At 47.0% G+C, this 12,050-nt stretch overlaps 1 protein-coding gene across 1 annotated transcript in view; it reads left to right on the top strand.

The window, feature by feature from the left end:
- Window positions 1–10,556: 10,556 nt before the first annotated feature.
- The window catches only part of CHL1 (cell adhesion molecule L1 like), a 126,363-nt gene continuing 124,869 nt past the window's right edge, over window positions 10,557–12,050 (top strand). Inside the window, exon 1 of the mRNA XM_050979136.1 lies at window positions 10,557–10,646. The gene's annotated coding sequence lies outside the window, so the exon portion shown is untranslated. The remainder of the gene's footprint in view (window positions 10,647–12,050) is intronic.

Raw genomic sequence — 12,050 nt, 5'->3', positions numbered from 1 at the left:
CAAAGATAATTATTTCTCTTGAAGGATAAATTCTTGCCATAAAACTGCAGGGAAAATATTGAGTTTCACCTCTGCTGTTGTCATGATCAGTTTCTAATGAGTTTCTAATCAGTTTCTAACACGACATATTTTAAAGAGAAAACATAGTTCCTATCTAAACTACTCAATTTTGAGCTACATTGGTCAATTAATATGTTAGGAGCCATCACAGGTGCCCCCAGGGGTTATCCTGGCTTTATTACAGCAGGATTTAAACCCAGCTTTGAATGGTCTGTGACCACATCTAGGCCTGGTTTAAAGGAGGCTTTGTCAGCACTGGGCTTGTCACAGCCCTCAAAACCATCTCTGGAGATCCACAGCCATAAATCTGCAGCTTGCCCAGTGTTTTAAATCCAAGTAACATCTTTCAATGAGAAAACATGAGCCAAAACACTGAAGGGTAAGTGTTTCTCACTGAGTTTTGGGTTTTTTTCATTCCCCAGTGTATGAATCACTGGCAGCATTCACACCTCCAACCATTGCTTTGAATATTTCAGGGATTTTTGATTTTTTTTAATTTGAAGACAAGAATTTTTATTTTTTTTTTTATTCTCTCTCAGCTGCCTGTGATAAACACAACTCCCTATCCCATTTTACATTTCAGTGTGGAACATCAAAAGTGTGTTTCAGGTAAGTCAGTACTGTCTTCTCTTTAAACACATAACCTGCTTGGAAATTGGAGCCTATTTCTATCTCTTAGAGCTTTTTAACCAGCACTGCTAATATTCAATTGACATTTAAACAGCATTAAACAGCAAATCACTCTCTGGTGACTTTCTTGTGCCACCAACATGTCACCTTTGGACAGGTGGTGACACTTTTTCAGGCCATGCTAAGGGTGGCACAGTGAGGGGGGGGGGGGAAACAAAATAAAAATCCATCTGGGGTGGATTTACATCTCCAGTCTGGCACTAGAAGAACCTGAAACACCCCCAAATTTTGCCAGCTCATTGCTGGTGCAGAGCCTTGTTTTGAGAGCTCGGAGCTGTGCCAGGGAGCAGCGGTGACAGCAGAAATTAAATTGCAGCATGTCCCTCTGCCCATCTGGAAACAGCAATTCAGGCTGGCTCCCATTGACCTCACAAGATTAATTGGCACTTAATTGCCTTTATATTCTAATTTTCCACCTAAGGGCCCTGCAGAGTTTCGACTGCTGGGCCTGCAGAAAGGCATCTGCACGTGGAATTAAAACTTGTATGAGTGAAACAATTCTGATCAGAGGGACCTGCTTATTCTGAGGTCTTATTTTGTCTTTTCATCCCTGATTACTCCAGCTTTGGAGAGACAGGTTAGCTTGCAAGGATTTCCTTTCTCAGGGGTTTGTGTCAGGGGTTTTTGGCTTTGCTTTTGCTGCAGCTGCATTATTTAACATCCTCCTCTTTATTGTCAGTCAGTTCCATCTCTTGGCAACAAGGGTGGAGAACAAATTGATTTTCAAGAAACATATAAGATTATATGACTGACTACTGCAAGGAGAGAAAATACAGTCCCTGAGTCCCTTACAAATTAGGAGATAATTAAGAAGTGAGTGCTGCAACTGTCTGGATTGGAATGAGATGGAGCCAGGTAGAAAAGTCAGAAAAAAAGTCCCATTTGAAAGTTTTTTTGTTTTATTCATAATTTGAAAGAGAAGGGTAGCTTCACCCTTCCTGCTCCCCCCACCAAGAATTCCTGTAAGGATTTCCATGTATTTGAGAGGGCACAGGGAAGGAAACTCATTTTAGCAAAGGTGAGAGAAACATCAACACTTTGAGTGTTCAGAGCTTTTCAGAGTGAAGATCTCTGTCTGGAGGCAGCTCCTTCCAGAGAAGTTCCTTTGGTACAGATTGCTGTCATCCTGGGGAAGGGATGCCTGCCTTGCATTCCTGCCCAGAGGGTGGATGATGGCACGGGGATTTCTTTCTCTGCTGCTTCCCTGAGGGATGTGTGTGACTCCTCCATGTGGATTATCTGCAGGGCTGTGCCATGGGCCTTGGGAAGGCTTGGTCCTGCCAACAGGCACAGGAGTTTGTGGTTAAATGTAGATTGTTGGATCTGCCATTTTTCAGTCGTTACCCATTTGGGTTTCATGTGCATTGAACAGGACATTTTTCAAATGTCCTTTTGGTGTGCATTTCCCTGTTTTTGTGAGTTCTACAGAGCCACTGCCAGAGAAACTCCTGTGAGCCCAGCAAGAAAGGCAGGCGGCAGAAGGGCTGAGAGAGATCCACCAAAGCTGAAACCTGGGAGCTGTTAGAGATGATAGAGACACTTTGGAAAGGATCCAGGATGAAATTCCAGCTGATGGGAAGGGTCAGAGGCAGATTAACTTCAAGGAGCTGGAAATCAGCTCAGCTTGGACTTCAGGGAAACTTTAAATCATGAAATCAGTGTGTACCTTAGCAGGAATCTCAAGACAGAGATTCCTGGGTTTGACAGATGTGGAGGTTGGATTTGGCAGGGGTTTTTCCCTGGTTTTGTTTTCCCTCCCTGCTGGAATTACCCAAACAAGGATGCACTTGTAGGATGACATCTATCTCCTTTTGCTGTTGATTTCTGAGGGAGCAAATCACCTCCCTGAGGAACTTCTGAAGCCCCCAAGCAGGACCTGGCTGCTGGAACAGGATTTTTCCTGCTCCAGCCCAGAGCTGGACAAGGCAGCAGGAACAAGAAGCAGAGTTTGCTTTTCAGAGTTAGGAAAAGTCTCAAAACCAGTTTCCTTTTGCTGACTTGGATTAATGGGTTTCTTTTGAGGTCACCTTTGTGCATCCTTGGCTCATTCCAGGCTCCTCTTGGCCTGGATCTTGTGCTGAGCTGGGATTTTGCCACTGGGCATCAACCTTTGTGATCAACTGACAGCAACTTCTCACATTCTACATCCCCAGTCCAGTCTTTTTTCTCGAGCTAAAAAGTATTTTAAATAAAAATATCTGGTCTTGCTGTCATAATGGCCCATCACAAATGGTTTACCACAAGTAAGAAAATTTTGCTAATGCAAATTTTTTCAAAGCAGAGAGTTTAATTAACTCCCTGCTTTGAAAAAAAGTCACAAAATACAAAAGCTATGGAGACTTTTTACACTTGTTTCATTTCCTCTGCTCATTCAGTTTTGGATTTTGTAGCCCTCAAAGAGACAAGGTTAAACCTGTGCCTTTTAAACCCCTCTGATTTATGTCCCACTCAGAGTGTAGGATCTCTGTAGGGATCCCAAGCCCATGATTTGACTTTCCTGTCCTTGCTCCACCCCACTGCATTTTCTGGATACTCTGGAAAAACCTCCTGCTTGCTCACAGCCAGCTGACCAAGGGGGTAAAGTCACCCTGCACTGCCTCATTTCCTCTTAGGTTTGATCTGAAAGTTTGGAGGTATTTATCCTTTTTATTTAAATACTGAAAAAAATAGTGCTAGACTGCCTGCACAGTCTATTGAAATTATTACTGTATATTATCTCTTGTTAAAAATATAATTAAGAATTTTATACATATATATTTTTTTTTTAATTTTATTTTTTTTAACAAATTAATTTGGGTAATCCCCAGCACTTTAAGTCCTTACTTTCATTCTTGCAAGGAGATAATTTTTGACCCACACTCATCACCCTGCCTTAGTGACAACATTTTCAGTATTTACTGGGTGATTCTTATTCAAATTTCTTGGTTTCCCATAGCATGAATTTATCTATATATGCATAAAAGGTTGAAGGGTTTGCTTTTTTTACAGTCTTGTCCCAATTATTCTATTTGATATTCCCATTACTAGAGGGTTTTTTCCTCATTGAATGTCTTGTCTGAAGGACACTGAAGAGGGATAAATCATTCATTGTGCTCTGTTACGTGAGAATTGCCAATATTTTTAAAGAAGCCTCACATTGTTGGTCAAGCTATCACTTCCCTGCTTGCATAATAATTTTTTATGACTGCTCATAGCCTGACTGTGCAAAAAAAAAATTGCTTTAATATTGAATTATTTGTGTGCTGTTGTTTCCTGAGCCCTCCAGACTTCTAGAACTTTCTCTGTCTGGTGGAATTGAAAAGCAGGCTGAGTTGTAATTGGAAAATGTGTGTCACAGCTTGCAGTATTTAGAGGCAAATTGTCTGGGCTGAAATTGCTGATGCAGGTGACCTATTGAACACCCTGAGAGCCAGCAGTCCCATTAAACTGGGACAGGAGCACAGGCAGCACCAAGGGGTCCAGCAAACACCCATCCATGGTTTTGGGGGCTTTTATGTGGATTTTAATGCAGGTTATTGTCATAAAAGCAGCTCCATGGATGTAAAAAACGGGAGAATAGCAATGGCAGCATTAGCCAAGCCCACTGGGTGTCCCTGTCTGAGGAGATCAGGGCCATTTCCTCTTCTCTCATGAAAAGCAAATGAAGCCCAAGGCAATCATCCTGTCCAGTCTGGGAGGGGGTGCCTGGTGATTCTGCCTTGGCTGTTTGTGCTCAGAGCTGTGGCTGCCTGGGCTCAGGGGTAGCTGCAGTGATTCTGTAAATGTCTGCTGTTCCTGCAATCCAAACGGGTTTGATTCTCAGCTAAAAACCTGCACAAACCATTTCTTCACAATCCTCGCCTTTATTTTTTTGTCTTTGAACAGCAGAGGGTTTTTGCAGCAGAAATTTTGTGGAATTTACGTCAGTTGACCTTGACAGGAAGAAAGAAAAGAAAAAAAAAAAAAAAGAAAAAAGACCACAAAGGATTTTATTCAGCAGTTGGTGAGCAATGGGTCTCATCCACATCACTGCAAAACCCACTGTGCTCATGGATTGCCCAGGCAAAGGCTCCACTCTCCAAATCCACCTCCACACTGGGCAGGGATCAGAGCAACTGCAGGACCTCTCTGCTGGGCTTCTGTCCAGTGAGCAGCAGCTTTTGTTGAGGAAGAGGAAATCTTTATTCCTGGGCCCCCTTAATCTCTTCCACAAACGAATGAGGTCGAAGCCGTGCTCCTGACGTGAGTCTCGCTCCCATTTCTCTAAATGTTGCAGCTTCCTCCTCCTGGGCTTGGTGCCAGTTCTTGCAGGGACCAAAGATGTGTTTCCACACAGCTGTTTTTGTGAGGGGCACTCACTTTTCCTAATAAATGTCCTCATTCCTCTGCATGGCAGGGCCCTGGGCAGGGGCTGCTCTCCCATCCTTCCCAGGGAGGATCTGGAGGTGCCCAGAGCAGCTGGGATTGCCCCTGGATCCCTGGAAATGTCCAAGGCTGGGTTGGACAGGGCTTGGAGCACCCTGGGGTAGTGGAAAGTGTCCCTGCCCATGGACTGGATGAGCTCTAAGTCCCTTCCAGCCCATTCTGGGATTCTATGGAAAATCAGGAGTACTCTGCTGTGGCATCACTGGAGCTCAAACCACCCTTGCATAAATTCTGTAACAAAAGTGAGGCCCAGTTTTGCCCCAGCTTGGCTCAAGGGAATCTTCCATTCTGCTGTTTCTTCACTTCTCCAATTTCTGATGGATGAAACGTTCTCCAGAGCTCTGTCTGTCTGTCCTGAAGCAGAGTACAAACTTGTGTGGAGCTTGCTGGTCCAGCTGGGAATTAAACCTAAATCCCCATCCCCAGGCTGAGCTCTCTCATCTCCTGCTGTGCCTGTTTTTCAAGGAAAAGAGACCACGACCTCCTTTTTTTGATGGAAACATATGGAATTATGTGCTTGGCCACAGGATACACGAGTCAGCCCACTCTGTGTTTTCCATCCGGATCTTTGGCCCTGAACCTGTGGATGAGCCCCCTTGCCTAAATGATCTTTCAGATGCTACGTTCCTCTCTTAAATGTTGTGGAGTTTGGTTTTTTGGGGATTTACTTGTTTTCAGGCTAGATCTTGCTGCTTTCTTCCAGGAGGACTGTAGGAAACCAACTGGAAAATAAGAACCAAATATTTCCCTGAATTTGAGCCTAAATCTCTTGGTGTTTGCACAGCAGACAGGCAGCTCGCTGTGTTTTGGTGTCAGATTTGTTATTACAGATTAGATCAATTGTCTGGCTGCAGGAGCAAATTCCCCCCTTGTAATGCACTTAGTCAGTTGTGAAATCATGGACTCGGTGGTGGGAAAACCAGAAAATTCTCCATAACCCCTCCAAGCAATCAATTTATGCCCTGAAGCATGAGATTTGATTACCATTGTTATTATCTTAGCTTGCATAGTTACAAATGTTATTAGCAGTCATAAAATTATCCAGCCTTAAAAAAAATCAGATTAGGAAAAAAACAACAAAAAAAAAAAATCCCAACATTTCACTCCAGGTTCTTCAAAGCCTGAATTCCTGGGATTGCTCTGAACTGTGAAAAGTGGTAGTTCCTTTAAATCTCTTCAAATTTGCTGTTCTTTGATCACGTGGATTTCTCCTGGACTCTCATTAGGAAGGGATGGATGGGAATTTTCTGGCATGTCTGGAGTTTCTCTCTGGTCAGGACCCATCCAACGTTCAGCATTTCAAAGCTAAGTGTTGATGAGGTGTGTTTACAATCAGATCACTCAGATCTGGCTTTAATAAACCATTAGCAGGATGTGCATCACCCTCTTTCTCATCTGTGTTTTTCCCTTAATGGTCCAAATCTTCTCCTGAGAACTCCAAGCTCCCAAAGCAGCTCAGTGCTTCTCAAGCTGCATCTCAGCTGGTATAACTTAAATACTCTTAGAATTCAAAAGTTAAGGAAAATACTGCAAAATCTTGCAGCAGGGCAAAATCTCAAAATTTAGATGGCATCATGTCAATTATTTTAGCCACTTAATTTGTCCAGGGCCAAACCAGATTCCCAGAAGCTTATCCTTTTTTTTTTTTTTTTTAGTCCATATCAAATTGTGGCTCTTGATATTCAAATACATTCCCCTTTTTTGCATATCTACCTATTCAGAAAATCACAGCATCTTTATTAACGAGCTCTGCTGATGGGATATGTGCTGGCAATTACAAGCAAATTAATTTCCTCCACAGAAAATCGAAAATCTGGCCAATCTGTTCTTTTGTCCTGAGTATTTCATGTGTCTGAAATGGCATTTAGAGCAGGATTGGGAATCTTCTGAGCCTGCCACCAGGCTCTGGAGCTGGGTTTAAGATGGTGGGTGTGTCCTGGGGGAGAGCACTCAGGAATCAGGTACCAAGTTACCTCTGGGATTGGCAAAACCCACCTGCTCTTCCTCCTGACTCCTGCAGACAATGCCCGAGGTAAATATTCTGAGGGGGTTCTCTCACTCTTGATTTCAGTCAATATTATGCACTGAATGTGTGTTTTAAATGTGTGATCAGTACCAGCCTAGAGAGAATTATTTTTTTCCAGTGTTTCCAGCAGTGTTGCTCTCTCATTCCCACATCAAGCAGAGGGTCTGATGAAAAGGCCCCTTGATTTTCAGCAGGAAATCCCAAAATAAAGAGCAGTTTTGTGAGATGCAGAGAGGACCACACTGAGCTTCTCTGTCTTTATTTTTGTTTGGTGCAGACTTTAGTGCCACAGCATTTGCCCCATTTCACAGCCCAGTGAAATGCGAGGCACAATTGATGATGTCTGTTTACACTTTACTTAAGGCAAACCCTGTTCTCAAACAGATTTAGCAAGTGCCATGTTATTATTATGAACAGGAACACGGTTTATTTTATTTTATTTTATTTTATTTTGTTTTGTTTTATTTTATTTTATTTTATTTTATTTTGCCACTGTGGAGCAGCTCTGGGGAAGCTGCTGTACTTGGGCTTTGCCCATCAGCTGGCTTCCTAGCAGAACAAAAACTTTGTGCACGATTCTCTGTGAAAAATTAAAACCATTTCATGCTTTCCATATTGCGACCTCAAACCTGAACACGGGAGAATCACATTGACAGGGAGGATCTAAATCTGAGCCAGCTAAGCAGGGAAATGAAGGTTTAAAGGGTGGCTGCATTCTGCAAGCCCAGCTTCCCTCCCTGTGGTGCACAGGGATGTAGGGATGGGCAGCTGGGAAGCTGATTTTGGCAGCAGCCCTGCCTCCAACAGCCTCTGCAGGTCACTGAATTGGTGCCTCTCTTCTTTCTGCCAGAGCCCTGCAAAAATCAGCCTGGAAGCTCCTGGTGCTGCTGAGGCATCCCAGGTGGAGCCCAGCACTGGCTGGGCAGGGTGATGTCCATGTCCTGCTCAGACTCAGATGTTTATTTTTACCTATGTTACAGTCTGACAAGCTGCAAAATGGCCCTGTATCTATCTCTACAAGGTCTTTTAAGGAAAAACTATCCAATTAAGAAATGATACCCAAATTATTTTTACTTTTAATCATCCATCTCCCACAATGTGGACTTTTCTGTCCAATTACAAAATACCACCCAAACCCATGGAGAAGGAGGTGAAGAAAAAGGATCAGCCACCACCCTAAAACCTCCATCTTAGCTCTCTATACATTACTACATTCTAAAACCTTAAACTCCAACTTTTCCACCTTGTGATATTACATACTTCTATTCAAACTCCACACCCATAATCCCAATCAATCCATTTTGGAAGCTCTCTCCATGGCCTCAGGTCAAATGCAGTTTTCTCTTGGGGGTCAGTGCCTGTCAGCACAGAAAGTCTAAAATTCCCAGCATCCCAGGTTCCAACAGGGTGAGAGTCCCTGGCCCCACTTTTCATCCCCCTGGCAATGGCAGCTCTCCCTGGCTCTCCCAGCTCTCTTCTCTCTGCTCCCAGACAAGCAGCTTCCCACCCTTGGCATTCCCAGTTATTGCCAAGGCTCCAGTGAATCTCCAGACCTCTGGATTGGAGTGAATCTCTGCTCAAATGGCTTTTCAATCCACAGGCAGCCCTCAGACATTCCTCTGGAGCTGCCTCCTTGTCCATTTATTTCCCAAGTTTCCACTCACAGGGCACAGGTCTGTTGCTCAGCTGTTGGTTGCTTTGGAAAGCAATGTGCTGTAAATAAAACATTTCACTGTCTTTGGATGGAACAGTGACTCAGGTCAGGATCCCAAGGGAGGATTCCCAGTCCTCTGGTGTGCTCTGGGCTGGGTGTTTGGCACACAGAAATCTGCCCAACTTCAGAGCTTCCTCAGCAGCTCTCCATGCTCTGCTCCATGCATTTATATTGGTGCTGGTTCACCCATGCATAGTTGAATATAAAAATTCTATCTGTTAATTGCCTGACGTTGCATGACTCCAAATTTACCATTGCTTGAACTGTTTTGCATTTACTTACAAGTATATTAAACTATTCTGCCCTTTGCCCTTCTGCTTTTCAGATTTTTTTTCTTTTACTGCCATCTTTATAATGCCTTCCCTTAAATTTAATTATTTACTCTTCATCCAAAAGGCAAGCTCACCCTTTACTTAAATCTGCAGGAGATAAACACCACCAGTTGGCCAGCACATCCACGAATTCCAGTTACAACTGCCCCAAAAATCTTTAACCCAAATGCTAATAATCCCCGGGAGTGCCAGTGTGCTCCGGTAGGGTGGGTTTATGGCTTAATGTCCGTGAATGTTACTTTGTGATTATTGCTCATTGCATTAGGCAAGGCTCAGAGAAAAGAAGAGCACCCGGAGGTCAGCAGCGAGACAGAAACCTCGGAGGGGTCCGAGCCCTCGTGAAAATAATTACGTCTGACCTTCCCCACCTCTCGGGACGGAGTGCTTCAGACAATGACTGGCAGATTTGTGACGACTGTCTTTACCAATCACTTAAATATTTAGCCCATTCCACGCAGGGCTCGGAGCGTGAAGCGCCCAGGCAGAGTCCGGAATCGCACACGTGAGCCTGAGCTGGTTCTGTGGTCATGTACAGCACACAGGGGGGCATTTGCCAAAAAAACCCTAAAAAGAAACCAGTGGAAAAGAGGGTTTTCCGAGGTTTGGTGTTGGGATGATTGGGTACATGAGGGTTTAGTAGGGGCGAGGGGGAAAGGGCTAAACCCAGGCATGGTTTTCTTAATCTTCATCCTTTCCTCTGAGAAGCAGCCACAATTCTGCACCCGAGAGAGGGGTGAGAGGAAGCGGGGACCGTCCCTTCCCCGGCAGCGCCTCGCTCCTCCTCGCCTGCGTTTCGGCGGAGCCGCTGCCCGCCGGAGCGAGAGCATCCCGGGTCCCGCCGGGGGCAGCGCCCTCCGTTCGGCCGCTCCGTTCTGCTCCTCCCAGCCCGGTTCTGGGCTGGCCGGCCCTGGGGGCCCCTCGCCGGCACCTGCCCGGCTGCGGGACGGCCCCCCGGGCTGGGGGCGGGCAGGGGCTCCCCTCGCTCGCTCCTCTCCTCCCTTCCTGCATCCGCAGGTGCCGCCCGGAGCAGCGGGGGCGGAGGTGCCGCCGGCAGCCGGCTCCGGCCGAGGGGGTTCGGATCGGGCAGGTGGGACCCGGAGCGGGGCCGAAGCCGGGGCGGGGGTGGCTGTGCCCCGGGGGAGGCTGTGGGGAGCGCGGGGGCTCGTTGCCATGGCTCCCTGCAAGCTCCGCCGGAGGAGATAGCGATGCCAGTCACGGAGGGACCCTCTCCCTCCTCGTGGGTGTGGAGCGGGGCTGGCTTTGGGGTGGTTGCGTTGGGTTTTTCCGCTCCCCCTCCTTCCCTCCCCCCTACCTCCCCCCCCTTTTTTTTTTTCGGGGTGGAGCGATTAATCCGGAGCGCCGGGACGGGGCTGCGGAGCCGCCGCCGCCACCGGGACCCCTCGGCCCGCCCGGGCTCAAGGTACGGCGGGGGAGCGGGGAGGGCTCCGGGGGTGTCCGGCCGCGGGGCTGCCCTGCCCGGCTCCCAAAGCGCTCTTTAATTATTCTCGCTCGGATTTGAAAACTGCTTTTCCTGCTGCCGGCACCGCACCTGGTCCCGCAGCGGCGGCGCCCTGCGGAGCGATGAGGAAGCGGAGCCGGGCTCAGCCCGGCCGGGGGGCTCGGAGGGTCCCGGGGGCTCCCGGGCAGCCGCTCCGGCCCCTTCTCCCCGCACTCGGCTCCCCGAGGTGAAGGAGCCGCTGCCCGCGGGAAGTTTCGGGGTGCGGAGCCTGCGGAGCCGGGGAGCAGCACGGAGGGTCCGGGGACAGAGCCGCGGGCCGGGGGCTCGGCTGGGGGTTGGCGTGTCAGTCCCGTGCTGCTTTAGGTGGGCTCGAGTTTGCGAGCCCGGATGTCCTGCATCTTGGCGAGCACTTGTTTCTGCTTCCCCAATGGTTTTGGAGAGGATTTGGGGTGGTTTCGCTGCAGTTCCTAAATAATTCCCGCGGTGCCCAGGTTGGTTTTGTCCCTGGGAAGCGATGAGCCCGTGCAGCGCTGCAGGAGAGCTGCTGGGATGGCTGGGCTCGGTGTCTGGGCTGTGCGTTATCGATTTGTGTTGCATGATCAGAGAGCATCGGGGAGCTTGGCAACGCGGTCCAAGGAAATTCTGTTTTCCTGTAGTCAGACACAGCAAATGTAGGTGGGCTTTGCCACTTCCATCTTTAGGGATACCCGGCTTCTTTTGGGGTAGGAAGGGACTCAGCTGTGTTTTGTTGGGCTGTGTACAAGCGATCAGCACTACCTGGGAATACTTCTGCTTGAAATGTGGGTTTGGAATATTTCAGCAGAGCGGTGACAGGTGGCATTTCTGTGTCCTTGCCAAAGGTTTGGTGTGACCGAGTTGATATGTGCTGTGTAGCTCTCCCAAATCCCATTCCACAAGCAATAAATAATAAATGTTATGATTTTAGATCCAGGTCCGAGGAAAGGAGAGGAGGTGAAAAGCTTTACTTTAAATAAATTTGTCTTTTTTTGCCATTTATGAACGTGAAATGTTACCTCGTTGGAGCTGTGCTTGCCATCCTCTGGCCATTGCTTCCCACGTGCCTCTGCTTATCTCCTGATATGAAATACCAGAGTGCACAACTCCTGCTGTGTTAACACTTCCCTCTGGCTTAAAAGTAATAAATTTTCATTGCGTTTCTTAAAAAAACCAAGCCAAATAAAGCCCTCTCTCTCTCGATAGGTCATTAAAAATTAGGAAATCCTGGTTCACCAGTTTCTGGTGCTCATTTAGGCTGAGCATCTGCTGTCAGTGGAGTCTGGCTTGCAGAGGAACTACAGGTCCAGATCATGTGACATTAAAATAAGATGCACAGGATAGGACACC

The sequence above is a fragment of the Serinus canaria genome, chromosome 12 (assembly GCF_022539315.1).
Source record: "Serinus canaria isolate serCan28SL12 chromosome 12, serCan2020, whole genome shotgun sequence".
Classification (NCBI taxonomy): domain Eukaryota; kingdom Metazoa; phylum Chordata; class Aves; order Passeriformes; family Fringillidae; genus Serinus; species Serinus canaria.
This window is presented reverse-complemented; position numbering and strand designations above follow the sequence as displayed.